Source organism: Nicotiana tabacum, chromosome 5 (genome assembly GCF_000715075.1).
Source record: "Nicotiana tabacum cultivar K326 chromosome 5, ASM71507v2, whole genome shotgun sequence".
In the NCBI taxonomy this organism is placed as follows: Eukaryota; Viridiplantae; Streptophyta; class Magnoliopsida; order Solanales; family Solanaceae; genus Nicotiana; species Nicotiana tabacum.
Window position 1 is genome coordinate 161,468,231 of NC_134084.1, and position 13,896 is coordinate 161,482,126.

General features: G+C 36.7%; 1 long non-coding RNA gene and 1 pseudogene across 1 annotated transcript; one reads left to right on the top strand and one right to left on the bottom strand.

Moving 5' to 3' along the window:
* Window positions 1–1,649: 1,649 nt before the first annotated feature.
* On the bottom strand, window positions 1,650–9,132 carry LOC142181062 (putative pectin methylesterase CGR3; annotated as a pseudogene).
* Window positions 6,408–8,548, top strand: LOC142181289 (uncharacterized). Its single transcript, XR_012709963.1, has 2 exons — window positions 6,408–6,814; window positions 8,063–8,548. It is a non-coding gene; the product is annotated as an uncharacterized LOC142181289 (long non-coding RNA).
* Window positions 9,133–13,896: the final 4,764 nt, after the last annotated feature.

A 13,896-nucleotide genomic window follows, 5' to 3' on the forward strand; every position in this document is an offset into this window, starting at 1 on the left:
ATATTGAACTGACGATTCCAACAAGATCATATGAAGACACTACATCTATTAGGGATGATGATTTCAAAGTGAAACAAATTCGTCCAAGTTAATATGGCTGATTTATTTATCAAATCTCTACCAACGATCTCTTGAAGATGGTGCAAAAGATTGGAATGCGAAGGCTCAAGGATGTGAAATGATGCTCTCATCAGGGGGAGTTAGTGCGCGTTGCACTCTTTTTCCCTTACAAGGTTTTGTCCCACTGGATTTTTCTTGCAAGGTTTTTAACGAGGCAACCAAAAGGCGTATTATTAGATACGTGTACTCTTTTTCCTTCTCTAGAATTTTTTCCCACTGGGTTTTATTTAGTTAAGATTTTAACGAGACACATTACTTATTGAGTAGACATTCAAGGGAGAGTGTTATGAATAGAATTCTATTTAGAGTGAATGTCTATCTTGTAGAGAGTTTTACTTTGTGGCTAAGTCATTTTTCCCCTATAAATAGAGGGGTCTTACCCCATTATAAATCATCCCAAAATCAATAAGAATTCTCTCTCCCTACTTTTTTATGCAATACTCTTCTTCTTCTTTTATTGTTTTATAACACTTTTCAATTTATCTCCCCTCAACTCTTTCAATATTATTCATATAGCGAGGTTTAGTTACTAAGATAAAATGATAAAAGAACTTATCATCTATATAACTTCGCGAAATGTCTGTGGGTAAAGAAAGCATTCCTAAAACATGAAAATTTAACAAGACAAACAAATTATTCAAACATAATTACTTCTCTGATTTAATAATTTATGAAAAATTATTGAATTCTCTGATTTTTAAAGTTCCCATCATATTTTGCATGTGGAATATGTATGCACAAGTTTTATGCTTTAAGAAAAAAAAAAAGTAGAAGAGTTTCAGAATTCTTTTGTCGAAAAAAGATATTAAATATTCCTATCTCAAGGAAGGAGTTATAATTATGTTACATCATTTAGTTGTGGAAAGAACCAATATTTGTCAAGTTTTACTTAATTTTGACTTCCTAAAAATTAGGAATGTTTAAATAGTTTAACTAAGAAAAAAGTTAATACTCTAAATTTTAGTAAATTTTATTTTAAAAAATATAATATGAGTGTTATATTTAAGGTAAACTTTATTTTTAAGTAGTAAAAAAGATGATCAACATTTTACATAGAGATTTTGTTTTTTTACTGATTTATAATTAGATTAGAGTTGTTATTCCTTCTATGGTTCTACCTTATACCATATCGTTCTAAGCTCCTTCATAGTCAAATAATTGTTATTCCTTCTCACTTCCTCCGTTAACAAAATCTTTTAATATAATATTGATTTTAAGTTCCTCTTCAACTTTTTCTATTGCAAAAAGTAAATGATTAGTTAGAAACTTATGGTAATAAGGAAGAAAGCACATGAACTTACTATGAAGTAAGAAATGAACAACATTCTGCTAAGGTCTTCGTACTTTTAATATAGTATTATATAGATAGATAGGAGTTCTTATTCTCATCTTTGCTCTTCTTTTTCTAGTTTTGTTTTTAATCAGTGTGCAGGAACAAATTCCATAAAATTTAGAGAACTTACAATCAAACTATAAGATATAGAAGCAAATCATTCAAATTACTTAAAACCTCGTCAGATGGTTGAAGGTTGAAATTAACAACTGTCTAGTCCTCTCCTCTTGACCACATCTACATATATCATAATGAAAAAAAAAAAAAAAAATTGTTCCTCAAGAAATTTCCATTGCAATTCCCCAGATATACCGTGTCCCTTAGTATTTTGAATGTCAGTAAGAAATCTCTAAGAACCGGAGTATCAGAATGTGGAGACAAACAATAATTTGGCAAAGCGATATCAGTGGAGTGGTTTGAGGTGGAAAATTTGGCAGGCCGGTTTATAAGAATTCTTGCTTGCTGCTTGTTCAAACTTCTTGATTGCAACTTCATTCTCTTCTAAGCTGGATTGAACAAAAAATCTCATCCACCAGGATGAGCTCCGCAATTTGGCCTAAACAGAGAAAGATATGCAAGTTTAACCTTCTGTAACAGAGAACACCTTTGACCAGCAGGCCAAGATAAAGCAATAAATGGCTAGCTTGAACTAGATTGCAACAAGGGGATAGAATCTTTCTTCTTTTTGTGTTAATGTTATTTTTCCTAATAGATCAGAAGTACATGTGCTTCAGTAAATCAAGTATCCTACATGGGAGTGATTGATTGTCATTGTTTAGGCCCAATTAGATTATACATATCTTTATTTTGTTGAATCCACTAACTTTGGTTTTACAAAAGAGATGGCCAGGCTCGTACTCTTTCCAAACCCTTAAGAGTATCCATGTACTTTATATGTAACTTCTTTATTTCATTAACTTGTGATGCGGGACTTTATTCCATACCAACACTCTCCCTCTTGAACTAAGTTTTACATAGCCATCACGTTATCTAGAGATTAACTGTGTGCCACCTATCATCCGATTATTTATGGCGAACAAACCCACATGCTTCTTTTGTATTTGTCTCCAAATTATGGGTAAAGGAAGTAAACCAGCCCACATACGGGTAAAGGCAATACACGGACACGTTCCGTGCCATCTCCATGCTTGTCCGACGAACCATCGGCTCTTATATCAGTTGTTAGGCTAAACCAACCAAAAGGTATCCTTAACATGTAATAGTTATTCACTTTTGGTTAAGCCTACACAACTTTCCCAAAGGGTCGTATGCCATTATAAGTATCTTTACACTTTACAAGTATCTTCTTTTTCTTATCAACTTTCAATATGTTACTTTGTTTGGATTGCCCTCACTTGAGTGATTGCCCTCAGCCTCCGAGAAATTTCAACCAGGCTTCTATTTAGTCAGCTGCACCGACTCAGACTACTCGTAATACTTCAGGTGCTACATGTAGAGGAAATAGAGGTCGAGGTGCTGGAGACCGTGCTACTGTGAATCAAGGACAAGGCAATGCTGGTAGAGGTCAGGCGAGAGTTTTTGCATTTACTAGACAGGATGCTCAGGCCTCGAATGCAGTGGTTATAGGTATTCTTTCTGTCTGTTCATTTGATGCACTTGCGTTGATTGATCCGGGATCTACTCACTCCTATGTGTCCTCGTACTTTGCTTTGAGATTTAGTAAACAACCCGATCTATTGAATGATCCTTTTCTAGTCGCTACTCCTGTTGGAGAGCCTCTATTAGCTGAATACGTGTATTGTGCTTGTTATATTCAGGTTGAGGGTAGAGATACTCTAGCTAACCTCATTATACTTGATATGATTGACTTTGACATGCTGATGGGAATGGATTGGTTGTCTTCTTGCTATGCTATAGTCGATTGTCATGCAAAGATAGTTAAGTTTGAGATATCAAATGAACCCAATTTTATTCTAAGAGGGAGTCAGGTTGCAGAGACTTGCAAAATTGTATCTTTTATGAAGGCTCAACAACTTCTGAAGAAAGGTTGCTTGGGTGTCTTAGCTATTGTAAATGACACAAGAAAGGAAACAGTTAGTATAGAAAATGTACCAGTAGTGAGAGAATTTTCTGATGTATTTCCTGAGGATTTACCAGGATTGCCTCCAGTACGAGAAATAGACTTTGGTATTGATTTGCTACCTGACACACAACCCATATCGATACCCCCTATCGAATGGTACCAGCACAGTTGAGGGAGCTAAAGCAACAGTTACAAGATTTGTTAGATAAGGGTTTTATTAGACCTAGTGAATCACCATTGGGTGTATCAGTACTATTCGTAAAGAATAAAGACGGATCCCTGAGATTGTGCATTGACTACAGGCAGTTGAACAAGATAACAACACGTAATAAATATCATTTGCCTCGTATAGATGACATGTTTGATCAATTACAAAGAGATACCCATTTTTTCAAAGATTGACCTCCGTTCTGGTTATCATCAACTTAGAATCAAAGATGAAGATATTTCTAAGACTGCTTTCAGGACTCGATACATGCACTATGAGTTTCTTGATGATATCCTGGTATATTCTCGTAGCCAAGGAGAACGCGAGAGTCATCTCAGGACTGTGTTGCAGACATTGCGAGAAATAGGCTTTATGCTAAGTTCTCGAAGTGTGAATTCTGGCTAGACTCGGTAGCATTTTTGGGGCATGTTGTATCCAAAGATGGAATTATGGTAGATCCTAAGAAGGCTGAAGCTGTGCAGAAATGGCCCAGACCTACTTCTCCTATAGAGATTCGTAGCTTTTTAGGCTTAGCAGGCTATTATAGGCGTTTTGTGCAGGATTTTTCCAGAATAGCAGTGCCGCTGACCAAGCTAACACAGAAAAATGCAAAGTTTTAGTGGACGGAGGAATGTGAGCAGAGCTTTCAAAAACTCAAAACATGTTTGACAACTGCACCAATATTAGCCTTACCATCAGGTTCGGGAGGATTTACAGTGTTCTGTGACGCCTTGAGGGTGGGATTAGGATGTGTTCTCATGCAAAATGGTCGTGTTATAGCTTATGCTTCGAAACAATTGAAAAAGCACGAGCAAAATTATCCTACACATTATTTGGAGATGGCTGCAGTGGTATTTGCTCTAAAAATTTGGAGACATTATCTATACGACGAAACTTGTGAGATTTATACTGACCATAAAAGTTTGAAGTATATCTTTAGGCAGAGAGATCTAAATCTTCGGCAGCGTCATTGGATAGAACTACTCAAAGACTACGATTGTTCTATTTTTTATCATCCTGGAAAAGCCAATGTGGTGGCTGATGCATTGAGTAGAAAATCTATGGGGAGTTTGGCACATATAGCCCCTGCAAAGAGACTTTTGGCCAAAGATATTCAGAGACTAGAAGATACAGGTATCAGATTTAGTATCGGAAAGTCAAAGGCATTGTTGGCTTGTGCTCAGGCTAAATCTTCATTAGTTGACGCATTAAGGCCACCCAATATGAGGATGAACGATTATGTAAATACAGAAATGAGGTTTTAGCTGGTAAAAGCAAGGATATGATTGTTGAAAGTGATGGTGTTCTTCGAATAAGTGACAGACTATGTGTAGCAAATGTAGATGGGTTGAGACATGCTATTCTTGAAGAAACCCACAACTCTAAATACACTATACATCCTGGATCCACAAAAATGTACCATGACCTGAAGCAATTTTATTGGTGGGAAGGTATGAAGAAAGATGTTGCTAACTTTGTTTCTAGTTGTTTAACTTGTTAGCAGGTCAAGGATGAGCATCAGCGACCCGCAGGACTACTACAATGAATTGAGATTCCAGAGTGGAAGTGGGAAAGAATTACTATAGATTTTGTCACCGAGCTACCACGAACCCTTAGAGGTTATGACTCGGTATGGGTGATTGTAGATCGACTGACGAAATGAGCACACTTTTTGCCGGTGAAGACTACATATGGTGGAGTCAGGTATGCACATATATTTATGAACGAAATTGTCCGACTTCACGGAGTTCCAATATCCATCATCTCTGATAGAGGATCACAATTTACCTCACGCTTTTGGAAATCTTTTCAAGAAACATTGGGTACACGAGTAGATCTTAATACTGCATTTCATCCACAGACAGACGGGCAGTCTGAACGTACTATACAGATCTTGGAGGATATGTTGAGAGCTTGCATTCTTGAGTTTGGAGGTAATTGGGATGCTTATCTACCTTTAGCTAAATTTGCTTACAACAATAGCTTCCACTCTAGTATTCAAATGGCACCGTACAAAGCATTGTATGGTAGAAGATGCCATTCTCCTATCGGAAGGTTTGAAGCTGGTGAGACTAACTTATTGGGACCCGACCTAGTACAAGAAGCTATGGACAAGGTCCAGTTGATCAGACAGAGATTGCTTGCAGCTCAAAGTAGACAAAAGTCTTATGCTGATAAGAGGAAGAGATTTAGTGTTCACAATTGGGGACAAAGTGTTCCTACGAGTCTCTCCTATGAAAGGTGTGATGCGGTTTGGGAAAAGAGGTAAGCTGAGCCCCAGGTTTATAGGACCGTATGAGATAATAGACCGAGTGGGAGCGGTGGCTTATCGTTTGGCACTTCCTCCTGAGTTGTCCTTTATTCATCCAGTTTTTCATATCTCAATGCTAAGAAAATGTATATCAGACTCATCTCAGGTGCCTGAAGCACTTGCTATACCGCTTGATGAGAAGTTGTCTTACCAGGAGGAACCAATGAATATTGTTGATAGACAAATAAGAAAACTACGGTCAAAAGAAATCGTGTTCGTGAAAGTCTTATGGAGAAATCATACAGTTGAAGAAGCTACTTGGGAAATAGAAGATACTATGCGAGTCAAGTACCCCCATTTATTTCAATCTACAGGTATGTACTTGAGTTAAATTCGGGACCGAATTTCATAAGGTGAGGAGGATGTAATACCCTATATTTTTTAAATAAGGGTGTATTGATCATAATAATAATAATAATAGTAATAATAATAATAATAATAATAATAGTAATAATAATAATAATAACTATAAGAAAGTAACAAAAAAAAAGAAGAAGAAGCAAATAATGAAACAAAATAAACAAAACAAAACAAAAAAAGGAGATAGAATACAAGTGGGCTTAGCCCATGTCATCACAAAAAAAAAAAGAATAAGGATTTTATAAGGGCACGAAGCCATTCTCTGAAAAATCTTAGAAAACAGTAAGGGGGAAAGCAGCAAGCTGCGAAAAAAAAGGAGAACAGGAGCAGCGGGTTTCAGAGAAAAAGAAAGGGGGGAAAAGAAAAGAAGATGAAAAAAGCTTTGGGCAAAGACCTTAAGAAGAATTGGGAGTTGAAATTAAAAGTATGACTCAAGAGGTTAACCTTCTTCTTCTTATCTGTTGAATTATTTCACTATATTTATGCAATTTCATGAGGTACAAAGGAATTCAATATCAACTTTCTTTTATATAAAAAGGAATATACAATTACTATGGAGATAACAAGGCTATAAGGGTTTAGTTTAAGCAATGATAGGTCTACTTCTAGAGGAATAAATTATATTAAATAGTTTGAAATTTATAGAATTATGGACTAGTTCTATGATTAAATATAAATACCTTTTTATTTACAAGATTTTTTTTTGGACTAATTTAAATTACTCATAACATGGGTAAATATAAATCCACAAATTAAGATTCAAACATGAACCCCGGTGATTGGGTTTCTAAAATAGCTATGAATTAGCCTAAACAAGGAAATTAACATGAGATAGATATTATGTAATTATAGATTGATTGGAGGAATTTGTACGAATTGCTCGAGGTGAAGCATTTGGTATTTCGGCACGAAAACTGTGAGTAGTAATCTTACTGCAATTTGTGTTTTCATAACTTGCATGATTTACACATAATTTTTAATATGAATATGTTACCGATTATTTTGAGTTGCATGTGAGACAAGTCTTTTACTCGATATGATACCAAAATAGTTATTTGAGAAGATTATCGTATTTTAAATATTTTCGTTGTAACTAGATCTGTTTTACCGTTACTTGAATTTACTGTTACTGAAATGAAATTACATGATTTGATAAATACCGAAATGCCCTATATTGTTTAAAAATATTTTCTACGAGTATATACGGATTACAGAGACAAGTGTAAATGGGAGTAGACATTGAAGGATCCCGTAGCTAACGGCGGGTTCGTTAGACCTGGTGCACCTTGTAATTACAGATTACCGTTATAGCCCTCGCTAGTGGGAAGGTAGAACTAGCATACCGTTATCGATTTTCCTCGAGTAGGGACTACCGTTATATTTGACTTCTTGCGAAGAAGTCCACAGTTATACCGATTACATGATCCGTTCATTGAAACCTCCCAAATGTGAATATTGATATTGTACAGTGGTTACCGAGCTTATTACTATTATTATTTGTATTATACTACAAAAAGAACATGATGGGAGGGAAAATTTATTATTGTTTCTAAAAGGGCATTTTTATGTTATCTTCTGTTTGAGATACTAGCATGTTTTCTGACTTGTCCCCAATAAAAACGATTGTGGTTAAGTGTTATTACTCACTAAGCTAGCGACTTATTCCCCGCTAATTTTTTTTTACAGAGACAGCAGTTGACGCAGGCGAGGATTTCGTTAATTAGAGCGCACATGTTGATATTTCTCGGTGAGCTTCGCACTTGTTCGCGTGGGCAGAGATTTTACTTATTGTTATGGTCTTTTCGTTGAACTCTTAGAGTCGCTCCATAGTCATTATTTTAGTGTCATGCGTATTCTTTCGTTATTATAGTCTTATGTTGAGTATCGTTCTCATTTATCAAAGTTGGAGATAAATTAGTATTTCTAGCGGTTGGTTGGTGGTTTAGTTATGGTGAAGATTTGTATTAGTTAATTGACAAGTTGTCAATTGTTTGGTATGATATTAGGATGTTTGGTTGTTGATTTAAGACAAAAAAAATTTTGGGATGGTCCAAAAACAGGAGAAACTCTGTCCGACTTTTTGTAAAATTTCTGAAGAGACTTACTTGGGAGCGCCGGTCACAATCCTAAATTGGGTCGTGACATAAAAAGGATAGCTATGCCTTAAATAAAGGTGTCTGTTGTTTCACAATCTTAAGCAAATAGATAAACATATGTTCTTTAGACAATTAAGCACAAAGTGAAGATCAGTGACTTACAGGGCGGCCGAATTTTGAGAGTTCTGCTACTTTAGCCCTTTGCTGACCTGGATAACCTAAAAATGCAACCCAATATTTATCAAAATGTATAGCTTATATTACGCTCAACTATCACCCTAAAAAGAACTACATCCTAACAGCAATTATTGTGAAGATTACCCTCCCTCACATTTAAATGGCCCAATCAGATTCTATATGTGAAATGTATATTAGCTAAGCTATTTAAGGAAATAGAAAGGCCAAGATAATTCTTAAACTTTACCAGAAAAAACAACTACACCGTCAGCAGCCACCCTTGCCAATTCTGGAAGAGTCTTGTTGAGATATTTTGGAGACAAGTAATCCACTGCATCCGACACAATAACGATTAACGAGAGAAAATGAGTTTGAACGGTAGGGAAGAGGAAACTTGATATCAGCTACTCGCACAATTCCTTTGTAAACAAGACTTCTGCAATTCCCATCAGTTTCATCTAACTCATACGGTTCAATTCCCATCACAATTATCTCACAGAAAAGATACGCCTAATGGACAGAAGTAACAAGGTCTAGATAATACTGTAACTATAGCCTTTCACTTCACCTCCCTCGGAAGAAAGAAAATGCTCGAGTAATTAGATCATACATCATCATTTTGAAGTAATGCAGGATCTGATTCAGGTAGTGTAGCTGGTTACCTTCAAGTCTACTGAAAGCATCAGCAGCACCACCTATACAGAAAAGGAAAGAAGCAATTTAGAGGCACAAAAACCAGATACCGAGCAGCTATCAATCTAAGAAAATGATGATAGTAGAAAATCCCGTAGAAATGATGTCAATAGAAGATTAAATAACAGAAGAAATAATTGCGCAGCCAAGACATGATCCTTAGAGAGAAATATCCAACATAGAAGACAAAACATTAACCTGAACCGTGATATAAATAGCCAATAATCAACAATGAGCCCTGAAAAGTCATAAAAAATTATTAGATCAATGGATACTACTGTATTAGGATCATTTAAGATCCAATAATAAGATTTTTATTTAAAAAAAGACAATTTGTTTGGCAACATTTTCTCAAACTTTCAGAAAGAGTAACACCATAAAAGCAAAGGAGATTATGAACGTGCCCAGAAATGGAAAGATAGATATATCAGTAAGCGTCAAGGGATGATATTTATATGCGGAGTTAGATCTATTAATTCAGAGACGTTCCACCCTCCCATATACTGATGATTACTGAGATTAAGGGGGATTGATAAATTTATGGTATTTGAATTATCAAAATAACGTTAAAATGATTTCTGTATTTCTTCATGCATTTTGCGTTACATAAAACATGCAAGGCAAGCCCTCATTTTCCGTGGCCTCTCGCCCTATAAGCTTAAGCTACTATAACTGGGGGATGAATTGATTGGATACCCAAACTGAAAAGCTCCTAAGTTCCGCACAGATCATGTAGCAATAATAATAATTGGGAAACATAAACAGATGGCAGGTGGTGAAGAAACGAAATTGGCATTTACCACAACTACAAGTCCTATAGACAATAAAGGAGATGGACGTGATTTCGGGAGAAAGGAGCCAACAAACGGAATGCTCCCAGCATCTCCAAGACGGCGAGAGGTATTTGGCCTTCTTGACATTTTTACAGAGTTGCAATTACTGAAACATGTTCCACATTACTAGCAGGTTAATAAGAGTATATAATCGCAGAAGTTTTGAACACTATAAATTGATATTAGTGTTGGGAATAAACCCCGTAAAAATAATATTCAAGGTATTAGTGATAAACGCAGAACACTAAGTTATAGTTAAATCAGCAAGAATAGAAATGCAGCAATAATGACACCAAGATTTTACATGGAAACTCTTCTGAATAAGGGAAAAAAACTACGGCCAAGAAGAGCAACTGATATCACTATAGCGAGGAATTTTACACTGTGTAGTAACGAGTAAAAATACTCCTAAGACCACTACACCTTCAAAAGAAATAAACACTCTTTTGCTTTTTTCACCTCATTACAATATCTCTCACACTCTATTTTTCTTCACAAACTATTTTCTTATAGTTTATAGAATACCTTGATCTCTATCTTTCTTCTCTTTGTTGATGTGTTGAAATGAGAGTTAAAGATCTCCTTTTATAGCCAAAACATCACTCTCTAAAGCCTACAATATTTGACAATTTGCACACCCTTTTCACAATTTCAACAAGGTTGACTACCAAATCAAACCAAGTCAATAAAATTGGCTAACAAATCATACCTAGTCAACAAGGTTGGCTACCAAACCAAACCAAGTCAACAAAATTGGCTACCAAATCATTTGAATGAGATGGACACCATATCAATCTCCCCCTCCAGTCTCATTCATCTAGAGAAGGTATCACTATCTTCTAGTTTGAGTGCATGCCGACAAGTTCTTTGCATAGCTCGAACTTGTCTCTTGGTACCACCTTGGTCAACATATCTGCAGGATTTTCACTCCTGTGAATCTTTTTGACTTGAAGTGATTCGTTCTCCACTTGCTCACGAATCCAATAATAGCTGACGTCAATGTGTTTTGTTCTCGCATAGTACATGGAGTTTTTGCTCAGGTTTATTGCACTCTGACTGTCGCAATAGACAACATACTCCATCTGTCGCAATCCAAGTTCTTGAAGAAATCTCTTGAGCCATATCATCTCTTTGCCAGCTTCAGTAGCCGCAATATACTTCGCTTTAGTTGTAGATAGTGTGACACACTTCTGCAACTTCGACTGCCATGATATAGCTCTCCATGAGTATCCACTTTACAGCTTCCCAATGCTCTTTTCCTGGATTTTCAAGAAATCTGCTAACAACATCGACTGCATGAGCAATATCTGGTCGAGTGCATACAATTGCATACATCAAACTTCCGACGACAGAGGAATAAGGAATCTTGGCCATTCTCTCTTTTTCCTCCGTTGTTGTTGGACATATCTTCTTGCTCAACTTTAGATGACCAGGAAGGGGTGTGCGAACCAACTTAGAACTTTTCATATTGAAGCGCTCCAGTACACGTTCTTTGTACTTCTCCTGTGACAAGTAAAGCTTTCTTTCGTTTCTCGAACGAGTAATTCTCATGCCCAAAATCTGCTTAGCATGACCCAAGTCTTTCATTGCAAAAGACTTATTCAACTGTTTCTTCAACTCGTCAATCTTGGAAACATTCCTGTCCACAATCAACATATCATCCACATATAGCAAGAGGATGATAAAATCATCATCAGAAATTCTTTGTACAAACACACAGTGATCTGAAGAAGTCTTCTTGTAGCCTTGCTCCCCCATAACAGACTCAAACTTCTTGTACCACTGTCTGGGAGCTTGCTTCAATCCATATAGACTCTTCTTAAGTTTGCATACAAGATTTTCCTTACCCTTTGCCTTGAAGCCCTCAGGTTATTCAATATAAATCTCCTCTTCTAAGTCACTGTGAAGAAAAGTAGTCTTCACATCCATGTGCTTAATCTCCAAATCAAGACTAGCAGTCAAACCAAGAACTGTCCGAATGAAGGATATTTTCACGACAGAAGAAAATATTTCGTCAAAGTCAATACCTTTCCTTTGACCAAATCCCTTGACAACAATCTAGCTTTCTATTTGGGCTTCAAACTATGTTCTTCAACTTTAACTTTGTACACCCACTTCTTCTTCAAAGATCTCATGCCCTTAGGCAATTTCACCAACTCATAAGTATGGTTCTCATGCAAAGATTTCATCTCATCTTGCATGGCTTCAATCTATTGATCCTTGTGCTCATCTTCTATAGCCTCCGCATAACATTTAGGTTCTCCCCCATCAGTGAGTAATACATACTCATTGGGTGAATAGCGGGAGGAAGGAGTATGAGGTCTAGAAGACCTCCTGAGTGGAATATCTAACTCGTCTGCAGCTTCGTGAGTATGAGCATCTACCTCATCAACATTAGCATTGTTATCACCATCACCATCAATATGTTGATCTGGAATATGGTTCTGGGCATCACCATCATCATTGAGCCCACCAACGTCATCCGCATTTGTATGAGGAACTTGATCAAGATTAACTAAACCTTCAGAACTTGGAGATTTTAGCTTCTCCGCTTTGTTAATATCTTCAATGGTTTGATCCTCCATGAAGATAACAACACATCTTCTCACGACCATCTTCTCAATTGGATCATATAGCCTATAACCAAACTCATCAAGGCCATAACCAATGAAGATGCACTGCCTTGTCTTGACATTTAATTTTGACCTCTCATCTTTAGGCATATGTACAAAGCTTTGCAACCAAACACTTTTAAGTGGTCGTAGGAAACATCCTTGCCATACCAAACTTTTTTTGGAACATCACTTTGCAAAGCAACCGCAGGGGATAGATTAATAACATATGTGGCGGTCAACAAAGCCTCACCCCAAGAGGAATTCGGCAACTTTGCTTCAGAAAGCAATCATCTGACTCTTTCCATCAAGGTCATGTTCATCCTTTCTGCTAAACCATTAAGCTGAGGAGTCTTAGGAGGAGTCTTAGGAGGAGTCTTCTGGTGTCTGATACACTTTTCCTTGTAGTATTCGTCAAACGGTCCACAATATTCACCACCATTATCAGTACGAAGCTTCTTTCCAGTTTCTCTTTCAACTGAAGCCTGAAACTGCTTAAAGACACCCAACACTTGGTCTTTGGTATTTGGTCTTCAAGATGTAGACCCAAAGTTTCCTTGAGCAGTCATCAATAAAGGTAGCAAAATAAAGTGCACCACCCAAAGTCCTTGTCTTCATTGGACCACATAAATCTGAATGCACCAACTCAAGCAACTCTGTCTTTCTTGAAGGAGGATGAGACTGGAAAGAAACTCTTTTTTGTTTTCCAGCCAAGCAGTGCTCACATTTTTCTAATTTTGCACTTTCAAAATTTGACAACAATTTCTTCTTGGCTAGGACATTTAGTCCTTTCTCGCTAATGTGGCTAAGCCTCTTATGCTGTTTTTCCCCATGAGCCACAATCATGGAGCCCTTAGTGAGCTTCCATTTTCCAGCACCATTGGTACTGACATATCCCTAATCATCCAAAACACTAACAGATATCAAGTGTAAACGAACATCAGGTGCATGCTTTACATTGTTTAAAACTAGTTTAGTTCCAATACTAGTTTCCAAACAAATCGTTCCAATACCAGCCACCCTAGATACAGTCTTAGTACTCATACTCAAAGTTCCAAAGTCACCCTTAGTATAGGATGAGAAAAATTCCTTCCTTGATGTCACATGAG